The following is a 12,359-nucleotide window of genomic DNA, read 5'->3' on the forward strand; positions in this document are numbered from 1 at the left end:
GAGAATAGTCAAATTTCTTGTAGTGTTATTCTTATAATGATATACCATTGTTAATTAGTTTATCATATGGTATGAGACTCTTAAGATTATTGGCAAAGTTTTTGTTAGCAAAAGAAGTGAAACTTTGGTGACGAGTTCAGGAATCATATGACATCTTCGCGACGCTGTTAACCACTAATCTGTGGTTTGTCAGTGAAAGAAGTGAAACACTCGTGATAATTAAGTTCAAGAATCTGTTAAAACTTAAAAAATTATTCGGTTTGCCATTTGTGTGGAAGTAGTTAACTCTCCAGTTGAAATCAAGACTTTTTTTTAAAACTTTGGAGTTGGTTTTGAGGTTTGTTGTTTGCGAAACTCTGATGATTAGTTCAGGGATGTGCATCTTTTATTTGTTATGTTAAGATCTTATAGCTTGTTGGAGGTTTTATCCATGTTGATGCATGCGCTTCTATTATGGTTGTTTGTTGTTTTCCTCCTGATCATTGACACACATATTTGATGTTAAATAAATAAACCATAATTTTATTTGAAAAAAAATGATTATATATAAAATATGTATTGCGGAAACAAGTTGGCCGTGAAACAGAAATAAGCCACACTGATCAAAGGTGTTGTAAGAATGAATGCAAACCACGCCACAATTATATTAGAAAAAAAAAAGATGCATGGTTATAAAACATTGTCATTCGAAACAAGTTGGCTACAATACACAAGTGAGTCATTGAACCGCATAACCCGCTAGAGATAAGGTAAGTCGAGAAGGAAAAAAGAAATTAATCATTAGGTTTTTTTAATTGTTAAACTATGAAAGTGTTTGATATTCATGCTACCTTATAAACTCATTAAACTCTTATTTATAAGACTATTCCTCTCATACTATAATATAGGACCCACAACCATGTATATCATTTCATTTGAATTACTTATAATAAACATTTTATTATAAATATATTTATCTCATAAAAATAATTAAAAAAATTATACCCATTGTGTTTTATTATTTAATAAAAATAATTACTTAATATATTAAAAAAGTACTCTAATAAAAATTTTCATAATAAATATTTATTTAGTAAAAATAATTAGTTAATACACCCAAGCAAATATTATTTTTAAATACATTATTTAAATATTTAAAAATATATAGAAAATGTGTGTGAACTAAGGGTGGGTCCCATCATTAACGGCATGGTGGACACCAAATGGTTGGTGACCAATATATGTTACTTAGGAGAGTTCAATTATTAAACACACATTGTTTAATGTATTTTTGTTAATACATTATTTAAATATTTAAACATATTTAGAAAATGTGTGTGGACCAAGGGTGGGTCCCATCATTAACCGTTTGGTGGACACCAAAAGCTTGGTGACCATTATATGTTACTTAGGTGAGTTTAATGATTTAACACACATTGAGTTTAATTTGAGTTATGAAGAGTTAAAGATGCTCTTATCATAGAAGATACAGGTGAAGCCTAAAAGATGGTTGTTGAGGTGGATTGTTCATCCAAGATGGCATTAAGACGAGTGATGTAAAGCACTTTCGATGATATTATTATTTTATGATAATTTTTTGCCTTCGAAGATATAAAATTTAAGAGAGAAATGTTGAATATATATATATATATATATGTGTGTGTATATAGATGGATGCATACTATAATTTAAACCATGGTGATTCCCTAGCCAAGAGCCCCAAGGTTTTTCTGAGATGCCTCTCAAGGTGGTTATAATATATTCATAATGGAGTACATTATTTTTTTTTATAAAGATACTACATTGTGTGTTGCTCTTTTAGATGGAGTATTTTACTTAGTTATTTTTATATACATAAATTCATTTTTAATAGATAGGTGCATAAGAAAATTATGCTTAAATCATACTTGCTCAGAGCCAGATGAAACCATGATTTTGATTAGGGATGTCAATGGGACCCCGGCCTCAATGGGGAACCCGATTCCCCTTCCCATTGGGACCAGAGCCAAGGAATTTTTCAGAGGTCAGGGTCAGGGCTGGGGCTAGGAAATAATTTCTAATTGGGGTTAGGGTCAGGGCAAGGGCTAGGGAATATCCTTCCTTCCCCGTCCTACCCCGAAATATTAAATATTTAATTTAGATTGATATATATATATATATATGTGTGTGTGTGTGTGTGTGTGTGTGTGCACGCGTGTTATAACCAGCCTGACACTGTACCCATAAATAGCATATTATTGTAGCATTCCAACCCTGACACTATAGATTTCAACCACTACTGTAGCAATGGATACCGTAGACATTTAGCTCCTTTTTTTCTATTTCCCCTTCAACCAAGAGCTGCAAACCCTAGTCATTTCTTTCTCCTTTTCCTCGCTTTTGATGGTTAAAGATAGGTAAATCTTTTCGTTTTCTTTGAGTTACATTTTATGTTCTTGATCATAACCTTAGAATAACTTTGATGCAGGAGCAAAGCAAGCAAGACTTGATGCAGAAGCAGAGCAAACGAGACCAAGTGTTAAGCACTTGGACATTGAAGAAATTTTAGAAGAACACCCTGTCTTTGGTGAAACTCTTTGTGAAAGCTGTAGCAACTATGTTGTCTAAAACCTGCATATAACCTATGGTTGGAAAGCTAATGAAGTCTAGTTTCCAACCCAAAAAAGTGTATATTAATTGGAGGTTCCTAGAAGGAGTTATGGCTAAAAGACTGAAGACCTATCACGTTGACTGGTTTCTGGAAACTCATTTACTTTCTATTTCTGCAGCTTCTCTTTTAGTCTTAATTATCTCTTAAGTATTTGTTAGGCTAATACCTTTGTTTATCTTTAAGTTTTCCTATTCTTGGAGGGTTGTTCAAAGAGTTATATACTTGAATTGGGTGCCAAAAGAAGGACAACTAATGTTTTGCTGGAAAGTTGGAGGTTGTGCCCCATTTTTTCTTGGTTCTTTTCTCTGAGCTTGTGCAGGCCATTGAGAAGAACTCTCTCAACTCTGTATCTCTTTGGATAGATCCAGAGAGTGGTGAGTTGCTAGATACTATATCCATTCATGGACATCGATCGATGGTGGATCACATCCCTTTTGTTGCATTATTTCCGCATCAGGTGGTACGAGAGCCTAGGTTCGGATGCCCGATCGTCATCGCCGTGTACCGAATGTTACTACAACCCCAGTCCATGAAAGGAGTGTCCATGATGTTGAAGTGGCAGATCTGAGAAGACAAGTGCAGTAGCTTCAAGAACAACTTCAAATACTGCAGCCTTTGGAAAGAGATCAACAACCACAAGGTGATGCAGATGTAGATCAAGAAAGTAGTGGCAATGAAGACCAGAATCCCTTCTATTCTTCTTCTAGTTCTGGAGAAGGCAGTGGCCCTAGTAATCACCACCAAAACACATGAAGTGCATGAGGCGGGAATTTGACATCAAAGTTGATATTCCAGAATTTGAAAGAAGAATGTAGCCTGATGAGTTCGTCGATTGGCTTCACATTGTTGATGAGTATTTGATTTTTAAAAGATGTATCGATGATAGAAAGTTAAAGCTTCTTTCGCTTTAAAATTACGAAAAGTATGCTAAATTATGGTGGGAAAACTTGAAGAGGCAGAGAGTTCGAGAAAGAAGATACACTATTCTTTCTTGGGAGAAGATGAAGAGGGAACTAAATAGAAGATTTTTGGCGGAAAGCTATTGACAAGATTCCTATCTTAAGATCCCTCCTGGTTCTGCAATACATCAAAGAAAAACAAAAAGAGAAAGAAATTCTATCAATAAAACTCCCTTCTTGCTTCACAATCCTTGTTTGAGAGCGATCTATGATGATCTTGTCGGCATTCCTCCAGTCCCACGATGATCTCTCCACCCAGATCAGGCCCTGAATGGTGCCAAACTTTGCCCTAACCCTTGTCTCCAAGAAAGAGGAACAAGATCCCTTCCAAAACCTAACTTTAGGGTTTAACAACACCATTCCCGATGCAGGCAAGGCCGTGCTCTTGACCGTGCTTTCCTCGGGGTATCTTGGCACTTGTTCTCAGCGTAACTGTAACCAAACCTAAATAGTGCATGGTTGTAAGCACTCCCGTATTTGGAAAGCACGTTGGTGCTAGGAACTATGGAGCCATGCTCTTTTCTCTGTGAAAATCCTAGTAAAGTGCATTGTCGTAAGCACGCCCGTGCTTGCAAACCATTCTTCCAAAGAATGATGGTGCTAATGGCAGTTAAACCGTCCTCTTCAGTTTGCTTAAGTTCTAGTGAAGTGCACGGGCATAAGCATGCATGTGCTTTCTAACCATGTTTCCAAGCGTGGGTGTACTTCCTCAGCAGGGTTGAATTTCTCTAAGTCCTAAAACTACACGATCATAAGCGTGGGGGTGCTTCCCGACTGTGCTTATCTTGAAAAGTGTATTCCAACTTTGTTTCTTGGCAAAATTCAACTCTTTTCATTCCTTTCAGCCAAAGACCTGGTTATTTTCATCAATTAACAAATATACCCTAAGTAGCATCGATTTATAATAAAAGAATGTAAAAAGACAAGCAATTCATGCAATAGGGTATATAAAAATGTCTATATAAAATGCACTCATCACTTTGGTTATTTATTTGGTTAATATTATTTGTTGCGAATGTTTATATATATATATATATATTTATATAAGTATAAGAAAAATGGATAAAGCACTAAATTATTAAAAGGAAAACAACATAACAAGCTAACAACAGCACAAACACAAGTAATAAACACATCCAAAAAGCCACAACAGCATAACAAAAAAGGATAGAACATAGAACAAGGAGGCAATCACCAGAAGTAAGGCACTCCTAAAACACGACAAACAAGGGGACAAGAACTAGACAAGTAAAGCAGCTAAGTCGACAAAGTCCACTGTGTGGTAGCTAAATGGTAGCTCAAATTTTCATGAAAGGAGTGTTGTTCTACAAGAGACCGAGAAGATGTTGTGCCGGCATGAGCAGCTGATCTATCACTCCGGAAATCTAGTGGGCATTTGTGGGCTTAAATTGCATCACTTGGAAAGCATTGATGTGGGTCTCAAGCTGCAGAGATCTAAGAAAGAAACACATAAATAATTTTGAAAATAACAAAAAAGGGGGAAAGCACATTACACTTAAAGTTAATGGTGTTTCTTTCCAGTCAGATAATCCATAAAATGGATCTCATAAGGCTTCTAGAGAGGAAATTCAGGAAGTCCATACCTCATAAAGAGCCTAAGGTTGGTAATGTAGGCCCAAGGTAAAGAAGAAGAAAAACCAGATGTGCTCCAATAATCTACATTTAACAAGGAGGTGGTCTACAAGTTTTAAACGTCTATGGCAGATGGCATAAGTATATGTGGCACTTAGAATGTTACAACCTTTCTTAGCAAGGTCATAGATGGTAAGAATTTTGTCATCCCAAGCCGGCCAACAGGATAAGTTAATTTTATTATGACAAATACTTTCCCACAATTGGGATGCACAAGGGGCTATGGAGGCCTCCATCTACCATAAACTGATAGAACGCACTAAGAAAATCCTACTGATCTCTAGAATCCAAGTCTTTAGATCACCTTGGTTGCTGAAGTAGTCTGGAATAGAGGATAGAAGAGGGAAAATGGAGGGGAGTGAGGTTGTTTAGAACAAAGACTCAGGGAAAAAAGACACTTGTGAGAATTACCTGATCAAAATCTATGGAACTAAGCAATTATTGAAAATGTGTGGCTAGATGTCCTTGGAGCTTTCCCTTCTAACCACTTATCATGCCATGACAGGGTGGCACCTCATTGTTTCCTATATTAATTATTGATTGTCTTTTTCCCCCTCAAAATTTAAATTTGGAATAAAACTAGTTGTAGATGGGCTAAATCTATGTTGCAAGATATTTCATTGTTCAAAGTGTTATTTTAAACACACACGATATATATATATATATATAGAAATTTGAAAACAAATTTGGAATAAAACTAGTTATAGATGGGCTAAATCTATGTTGCAAGATATTTCATTGTTCAAAGTGTTATTTTAAACACACACGATATATATATATAGAAATTTGAAAACAAATGGTAAATTGAAATTAAATTAGAGTTCACTATCAATAATTAAATAAATAATTTAGAGTTAATAAAGGCATGCTAAAAAAAAATCTATTATAAATATAGGATTTTCTATGGATTTTCAAATTTGACAAGTTTGAGATCTTGACTAAGTTAAATTTTACGAGAATAGTCTTACCATGCCAAATTCATGAAATTGAGATATAAAATTGATATAACTCTTTATTTTTGTTTTGTAAAATAACCAGTAAATGAAGCCTTTGAAAACACTATACTCATTTATAATTAAAAAAACTGTCTTTCACTTAACCTAAAAAAGCAGCTATGTTTTGTCCTGTAAGGTCACAATTTTTTGTATCTTCTTTATTATGTCAATTATATTTGTCTTCACTCTATTTTCTTGCCATTATCATCTGTGGCTAATGGATACTATGTACAACATGTTGCCAATCAAGCCTTTTGTAAACATATTTGCGGCTTGGTCTTCGATTCTAAAATGCTCAAGCTTAATTTCTTCTTACAAGACTTTCTCTCTGATAAAATGATAATCTAGTTCCATAATATGTTATTTCATGGCAGCTAGACACTCTACCAAGCACAAGAGGGTGGTATTCCCAGGGCCCAAGAAGCTACTCTTACTTCCTCTTCGCGTGTTATCTAGCCTACAAATGCGAGTTATTGTGTTCTAAACTACAATGAAATGGAAAAGACTCTAAGATGGATGTCTAAAGTCGAGGTAAATCAGGGGTCAAAATCAAGGGATAAAGGTGGTCACAAATGTGGATTCTCTTGGGGCTACAGAAGTGAGAAGGATGCTATAACTATCATGCAATTGGTGGTTTGGACCAAGAGATTCCTAAGATAGGACAACCCTATGGTCACGACGATTGACCCCTAATCCAGTATGAGTATTTAGGGTCGAAACACAAACTAGGCCCAACCCTAATGTTGGTCACGGTGTATTTGTACATGAATCCCTTCCAAGCTAGGTGTGTCTAGTATAAGGGCGATGGTCACGCAATCAAGTACAACCTAGAAATCAACATACAGAGTTCTCATGCATATCAATACATAAAATTACACCAAGCATAAATCACAAACACACCAAAAGCAATAGAATAGATCAAAGCATCCAACTACACAAGTTCACCCCAAGATTCACCAACATCCGGTGACCTTGGGGTTTAGTTGTTCATGCTAACAAGATACATGGTAAAATCCACAAAAACAACTAAATAAAACAACATAGAACTCCCTCAAATGATGATGCGGAGAGACAAGTTGAGGAGAGCTTCCAACGATGCCACCAACGGAGTGGCTTTCTTGCCCTCTACAAGCTTGAACAATGGGAGATGATGGCGGATCTTGCCTCTTACTTTGATTTCCTAACCTAAAATGTCTTCTTGAGCCTTCTTTACCCCGGATTTGGAAGATGGAGAGGAATAGTGAAGATAGGAGAAGAGAGAGTTGAAGAATGCCTCCAAAACGCCCAGAAAAGTCCTTTTAAAGACCTTCTAAGGATGGCTTCACGACCTCATTCATGAGCGTGAAGGAGCTCGTAAGAGTCTCAAGATTTTGCCAAAAATTCCATGAAGTGCTACAGTAAATTGTTATGGAAATTGCTGTAGTAAAACTGCACTTGTAAAACCACTAGAGTAAATTGCGCATTTTTCAGCAGGTTTACATGCAGGCGTCTTCAAGGCCGTCAGCAAACTTATCAATGAAACCCAAGGCTTTGTCATTTCCTAACTTCTTTGTGCTACAGTATCTGCTATAGTTGCTGCAGTACTATTCTCTAAAAAGCCATTTTCGGTGTCATTTTCCTTCTCTTTTGCGTTGTCGAGCTCACCTGGCCATCCTTAAGACCTGTAACACAAACAAGACCAATAAACCACACAAGCGGAAAACAATTGATTGATTTATACATAAATAATACAACAAAGATACGTATAGAATACACGCATTTAGGCGTTTATCATATATCCCCACACTTAAGCGTTTGCTTGTCCGCAAGCAAACAACCATGAAGAATAGGGGCAAGAAAATAAATGGCTAAATGTGCAACCTCAAGCTCAAAAGTAAAGAACTCCACAGGCACATATGAAAAGAAATCAAGATAGTGAGTTGTGATATGAATGATCAAGTAGAAAAGTAGTCTTGTTTTTTCTAAAGTGCTCCTGTGAATGTGTGTAAATTTCCAACCTCATCCTCCACACTCTGGATTACCCCAGGGGTCCATTCACCCCACTCACTCTGATAACTATCATTAGAAATGCTAAAGACACCCTCAATAGTCAGTTAAAAGTCCCTTGGTTCCTAAATGAAACTTTAGCCTTCAAGTAACTATGCAACAGGTTCCAGGAGATCAGTAGAGATATTTTATTTTATTTTATACATATATACATTTTTTCTGAGCCCGACTAACATAGACCGCACAAAAAATCTTTCTGGAGGATGCACATACTAATTAGGCACAATAGTCACCCAACTTACTTGATATCATGTCTACATAGACGCATTCGTGCTTTACTAGCAGAGGAATAATGTCATAGACTTCATTTTTTCTTTTTCTCTTTTTCTCTTTTCTCTTTTCTCTAAGATACACATCGTATCTCATGTCACCTGGTATAGAACCTGCTACAAAACTTCACTTAAGGCTACAGATAATAATAAAGGAACCAAAAGCTCTTAAAAGAAAGTTGAGTGTAGAATTTAACAAACTAACGCCAATAACAGAGTGATGGATTCTCAAGAGTGTATAAGGTAGAAGTTTTTATGACAAAGCATGAAGGTGCACTAGAGATAAAACAAGATTTCCATGAAAGCATAACTATAGAAACAACTCACATCTATCATTATTTCAAGCTAAGAAGTTATAAACTAAGCATAATATCTATCACGGATAAATCAAGCATGCAATCAAATAAAATGCCCCATCCTACACCTAGAGTCGTACATTGCCCTCAATGTAGCTAAATTAGCAGTATATGGTGAAAATTATCAAATAAGCACAAGGAGATGGAGTAAAGAAACTTCCCCATTTTCGATGAGGATTGGACAATATACGTGTGAATACGGGGTGAGTTTGATCCAAGCGGGGTGATGAAAGTGATACTCCTATCATTATAATCCTATAAAGATCAAGAAGCATATCACAATTCAAGACTCATATATATGGAGAAGCAAGCTGAAAAGAATCAAAGCAGATAGAGTTTATCAGGGAATGAACCCTTGCTAACTATAGAGTATGAAGCATCACACATAACACAAAATATGACAAATTACTAAAAACAATCAACCAAAAACATCACAAAAAAACCTCATTAATGTTGTGTGTCTGGTGGGAGAGGGATGTGCTCCATGATGATGCCATTCAAGCCCAAGGTTTTTAAGACATTCCAATCTATGTTCTGGACCATGGCAAATGATTGTCAAGCCAACAACGCGTATCTTGTCTTGTGTTCATCATTTTTGAAGCATGGTTCAACAATAGGAGGTGTGTCATCCCTTCGTGCTTGCTTGGAGGATATACACTTCGTCGGCATACCTACAAGACAAGAAGCAAGTGATCAAACCAATACTAAAAGTAACAAAGGGTCATGATAGTGGAGAATGAAAATTTTCAATAATTACTACAGTAATTCCCAAAACAATTTTGCAAGAGTTTCCTTTGAACATGGAGAATAATTTTTTTTTACAAGCCTTAAAATTCCATTAAAAACCTAGAAAAACAACAAAAAAATCATTCCCCAACAATAGAACCATTCATTCAACAAGAGAAAATAAGGGGAGAGAAGAAGGAAGAACATTCTCAACACTTATGGTTTAGAGAGACATACCTTTGAAAATTGATGAAAATGATGGTGAAACACCCAATAAACCTTGCAAAACAAGTGTCCAAGAGTAGTAAAGTGATCTAGAGAAAGAAATTTGGAGAATAACAGTGAAGAAATAAGTCAAAAAGGTGGAGAAATAAGTGAGATATGAGAAGAAGAAGAAGAAGAAGAAGAATAAGATAGAGAGAGAGAGAGAAAAGGTGGCAAACTGTCCCTTTAAATGGGTATTGCGACACATTAATGGGTTGCCCTACTCGTTAAGCTCCTTGTGAAGCTCTTGAGGAGATTTGATGGGCCCCTTGACAACCATCAAGGGGGCCGTGAAGCTCTCCGAGAGCTTCATGGCTGGCTTGCCAGGCTGAGAAGCCCAGCAAGCCTCTCAGCTGTCCTTCACGGGCTAGAATAGCCCGTGAAGCAACCCGTTAAGCTCCAAAACACTCTCAAAACACTCAAGACTTTCATGCAATCATCAACTAAGTGAAATATACTCAAAAACACATCAAAATAGCATGAAATTTCATCAAACACTCACCAACTCCATGAATAATCATCAAGAAACTTCAATCATGCATGAAATGATAGAAATTAAGCACTAAACATGCATGAGATGATGATAATAAACAAGTAAGCATGCATGAAATGAGAATGGTGATTAAGTAAGCATGAAACTCTAAGCAATGAAGAATACAACACCACAAGAGAATGAGCACAAGTAAAGAAAGAGTAAACACACAAATAAGATGAGCATGAGTGTGAAACATAAGAAAAGAGAGAAAATAAAGAAACAAAACACACAATAATACGAAAATAACAACACTAATGGAATGAAAACTTGGGTTGCCTCCCAAGAAGCACTTTTTTAAAGTCATTAGCTTGACGTACCTTCAAACTTACCTTTAAGATGGAACAAATAGAGGAGAATTAACATTGATCTTAGGTATGTTGCCACATGAGAAGTAGGGCTTCAACTGGTGACTATTGACCTTGAATGTCCCCTTTTCTGAATGACTTATCTCAAAGGCACCATGAGGGAACACTTGTGAAACTGTGAATGGTCCGTGCTACCTTGACTTCAACTTCCTTGGAAAGAGTTTCAATTTGGAATTAAAAAGTAGTACTTGATCCCCTTTTTTGGAAATGCTTGGCTTTATTAATGCGTTTTCATGGTACTCTTTCATTTTTTTCTTTGTAATGCACAGAGTTCTCATATGCCATAGCTCGCCATTCATCTAACTCATTCAATTAGAGCTTTCTCTTTTGACTAGTTAGGTGAGTATCGAAATTCAACTGTTTAATGGCCCAGTAGGCTCTATGTTCCAATTAAACGGACAAATGACAGGCTTTCTCATAGACCAATTTGTAAGATGTTGCCATGATAGGCGTTTTATAGGCCGTTCTGTAAGCCAGAGTGCATCATCTAACTGATCTGCCCAATCTTTCGTGTGATGGCTTATCGTTTTCTCCAAGATTCCCTTCAATTCACGGTTCGACACTTTAACTTGACTACTTATTTAAGGATGATACGGGATTGAAGTCTAGTGAGAACTCCATAACGTTTTAAGACTTTTCAAACTGGGAGTTACAGAAATGAGTGCCTCGGTCACTTTTGATCACCCTTGGTGGATAGAACTAGGAGAACAATTTTTGTAGGAATTTCACCACGACTTTGGCATCACAAGAAGGAAATTCTTGAGCTTCCACCCACTTGGAAACATATTCAAGTGCCACCAAAATGAATATATTGCCCAGAGAACTTTGGAATGGACCCATGAAGTCAATCCCCCACATGTCAAACACCTCACATGCTTGGTTCCAGGCTTGTGGCAACTCTTTCCTTTTCAAAATATTGCTAGCCCGTTGACACTTGTCACAATGTTGCACAAACATCTGTGCATCCTGGAACATAGAAGGTCAGTAGAACCCTGCATCCAGAATCTTCTTAGTTGTCTTATTCCCACTATAATGGCCCCCTAATCGCATTTGAATGGCAGTGTCTCAGAATGTCATGCCCCTCTCCCCATGAAACACATCTTCTAATGACTTGATCAAATCATATCTTGAAAAGGTTAGGGTCTTCCCAGATATAGTACTTCATGTCAGTGAAAAAATTCTTTCTCTACTGATAGATGAGCCACTTTGGGAAGGTTTTTACCGCCAAATAATTTGCAAAGTCGGCAGACCATGGGGTTTCTTCTTCTCTTACTACTTGAATGGTATACAGCTGCTCACCAGGGAACGCATCATTTATTTCTCTCCTTTCCAAAACATCTTCATGAGGCCCCTCAAGGCATGATAGGTGGTCTACAACTAGATTCTCCGCCCTTTTCTTGTCCTTTATTTCTAAATCAAACTCTTGGAGCAGAAGGATCCAATGGATTAGTCGAGGCTTGGCATTTGATTTGTTTAACAATTACTTCAATGCAGAATGATCAGTATATACAACCACCTTAGAAAGTACCAAGTATGACTGGAATTTATCAAATCTAAAGACC

The sequence above is a fragment of the Dioscorea cayenensis genome, chromosome 9 (genome assembly GCF_009730915.1).
Source record: "Dioscorea cayenensis subsp. rotundata cultivar TDr96_F1 chromosome 9, TDr96_F1_v2_PseudoChromosome.rev07_lg8_w22 25.fasta, whole genome shotgun sequence".
Taxonomy (NCBI): Eukaryota; Viridiplantae; Streptophyta; class Magnoliopsida; order Dioscoreales; family Dioscoreaceae; genus Dioscorea; species Dioscorea cayenensis.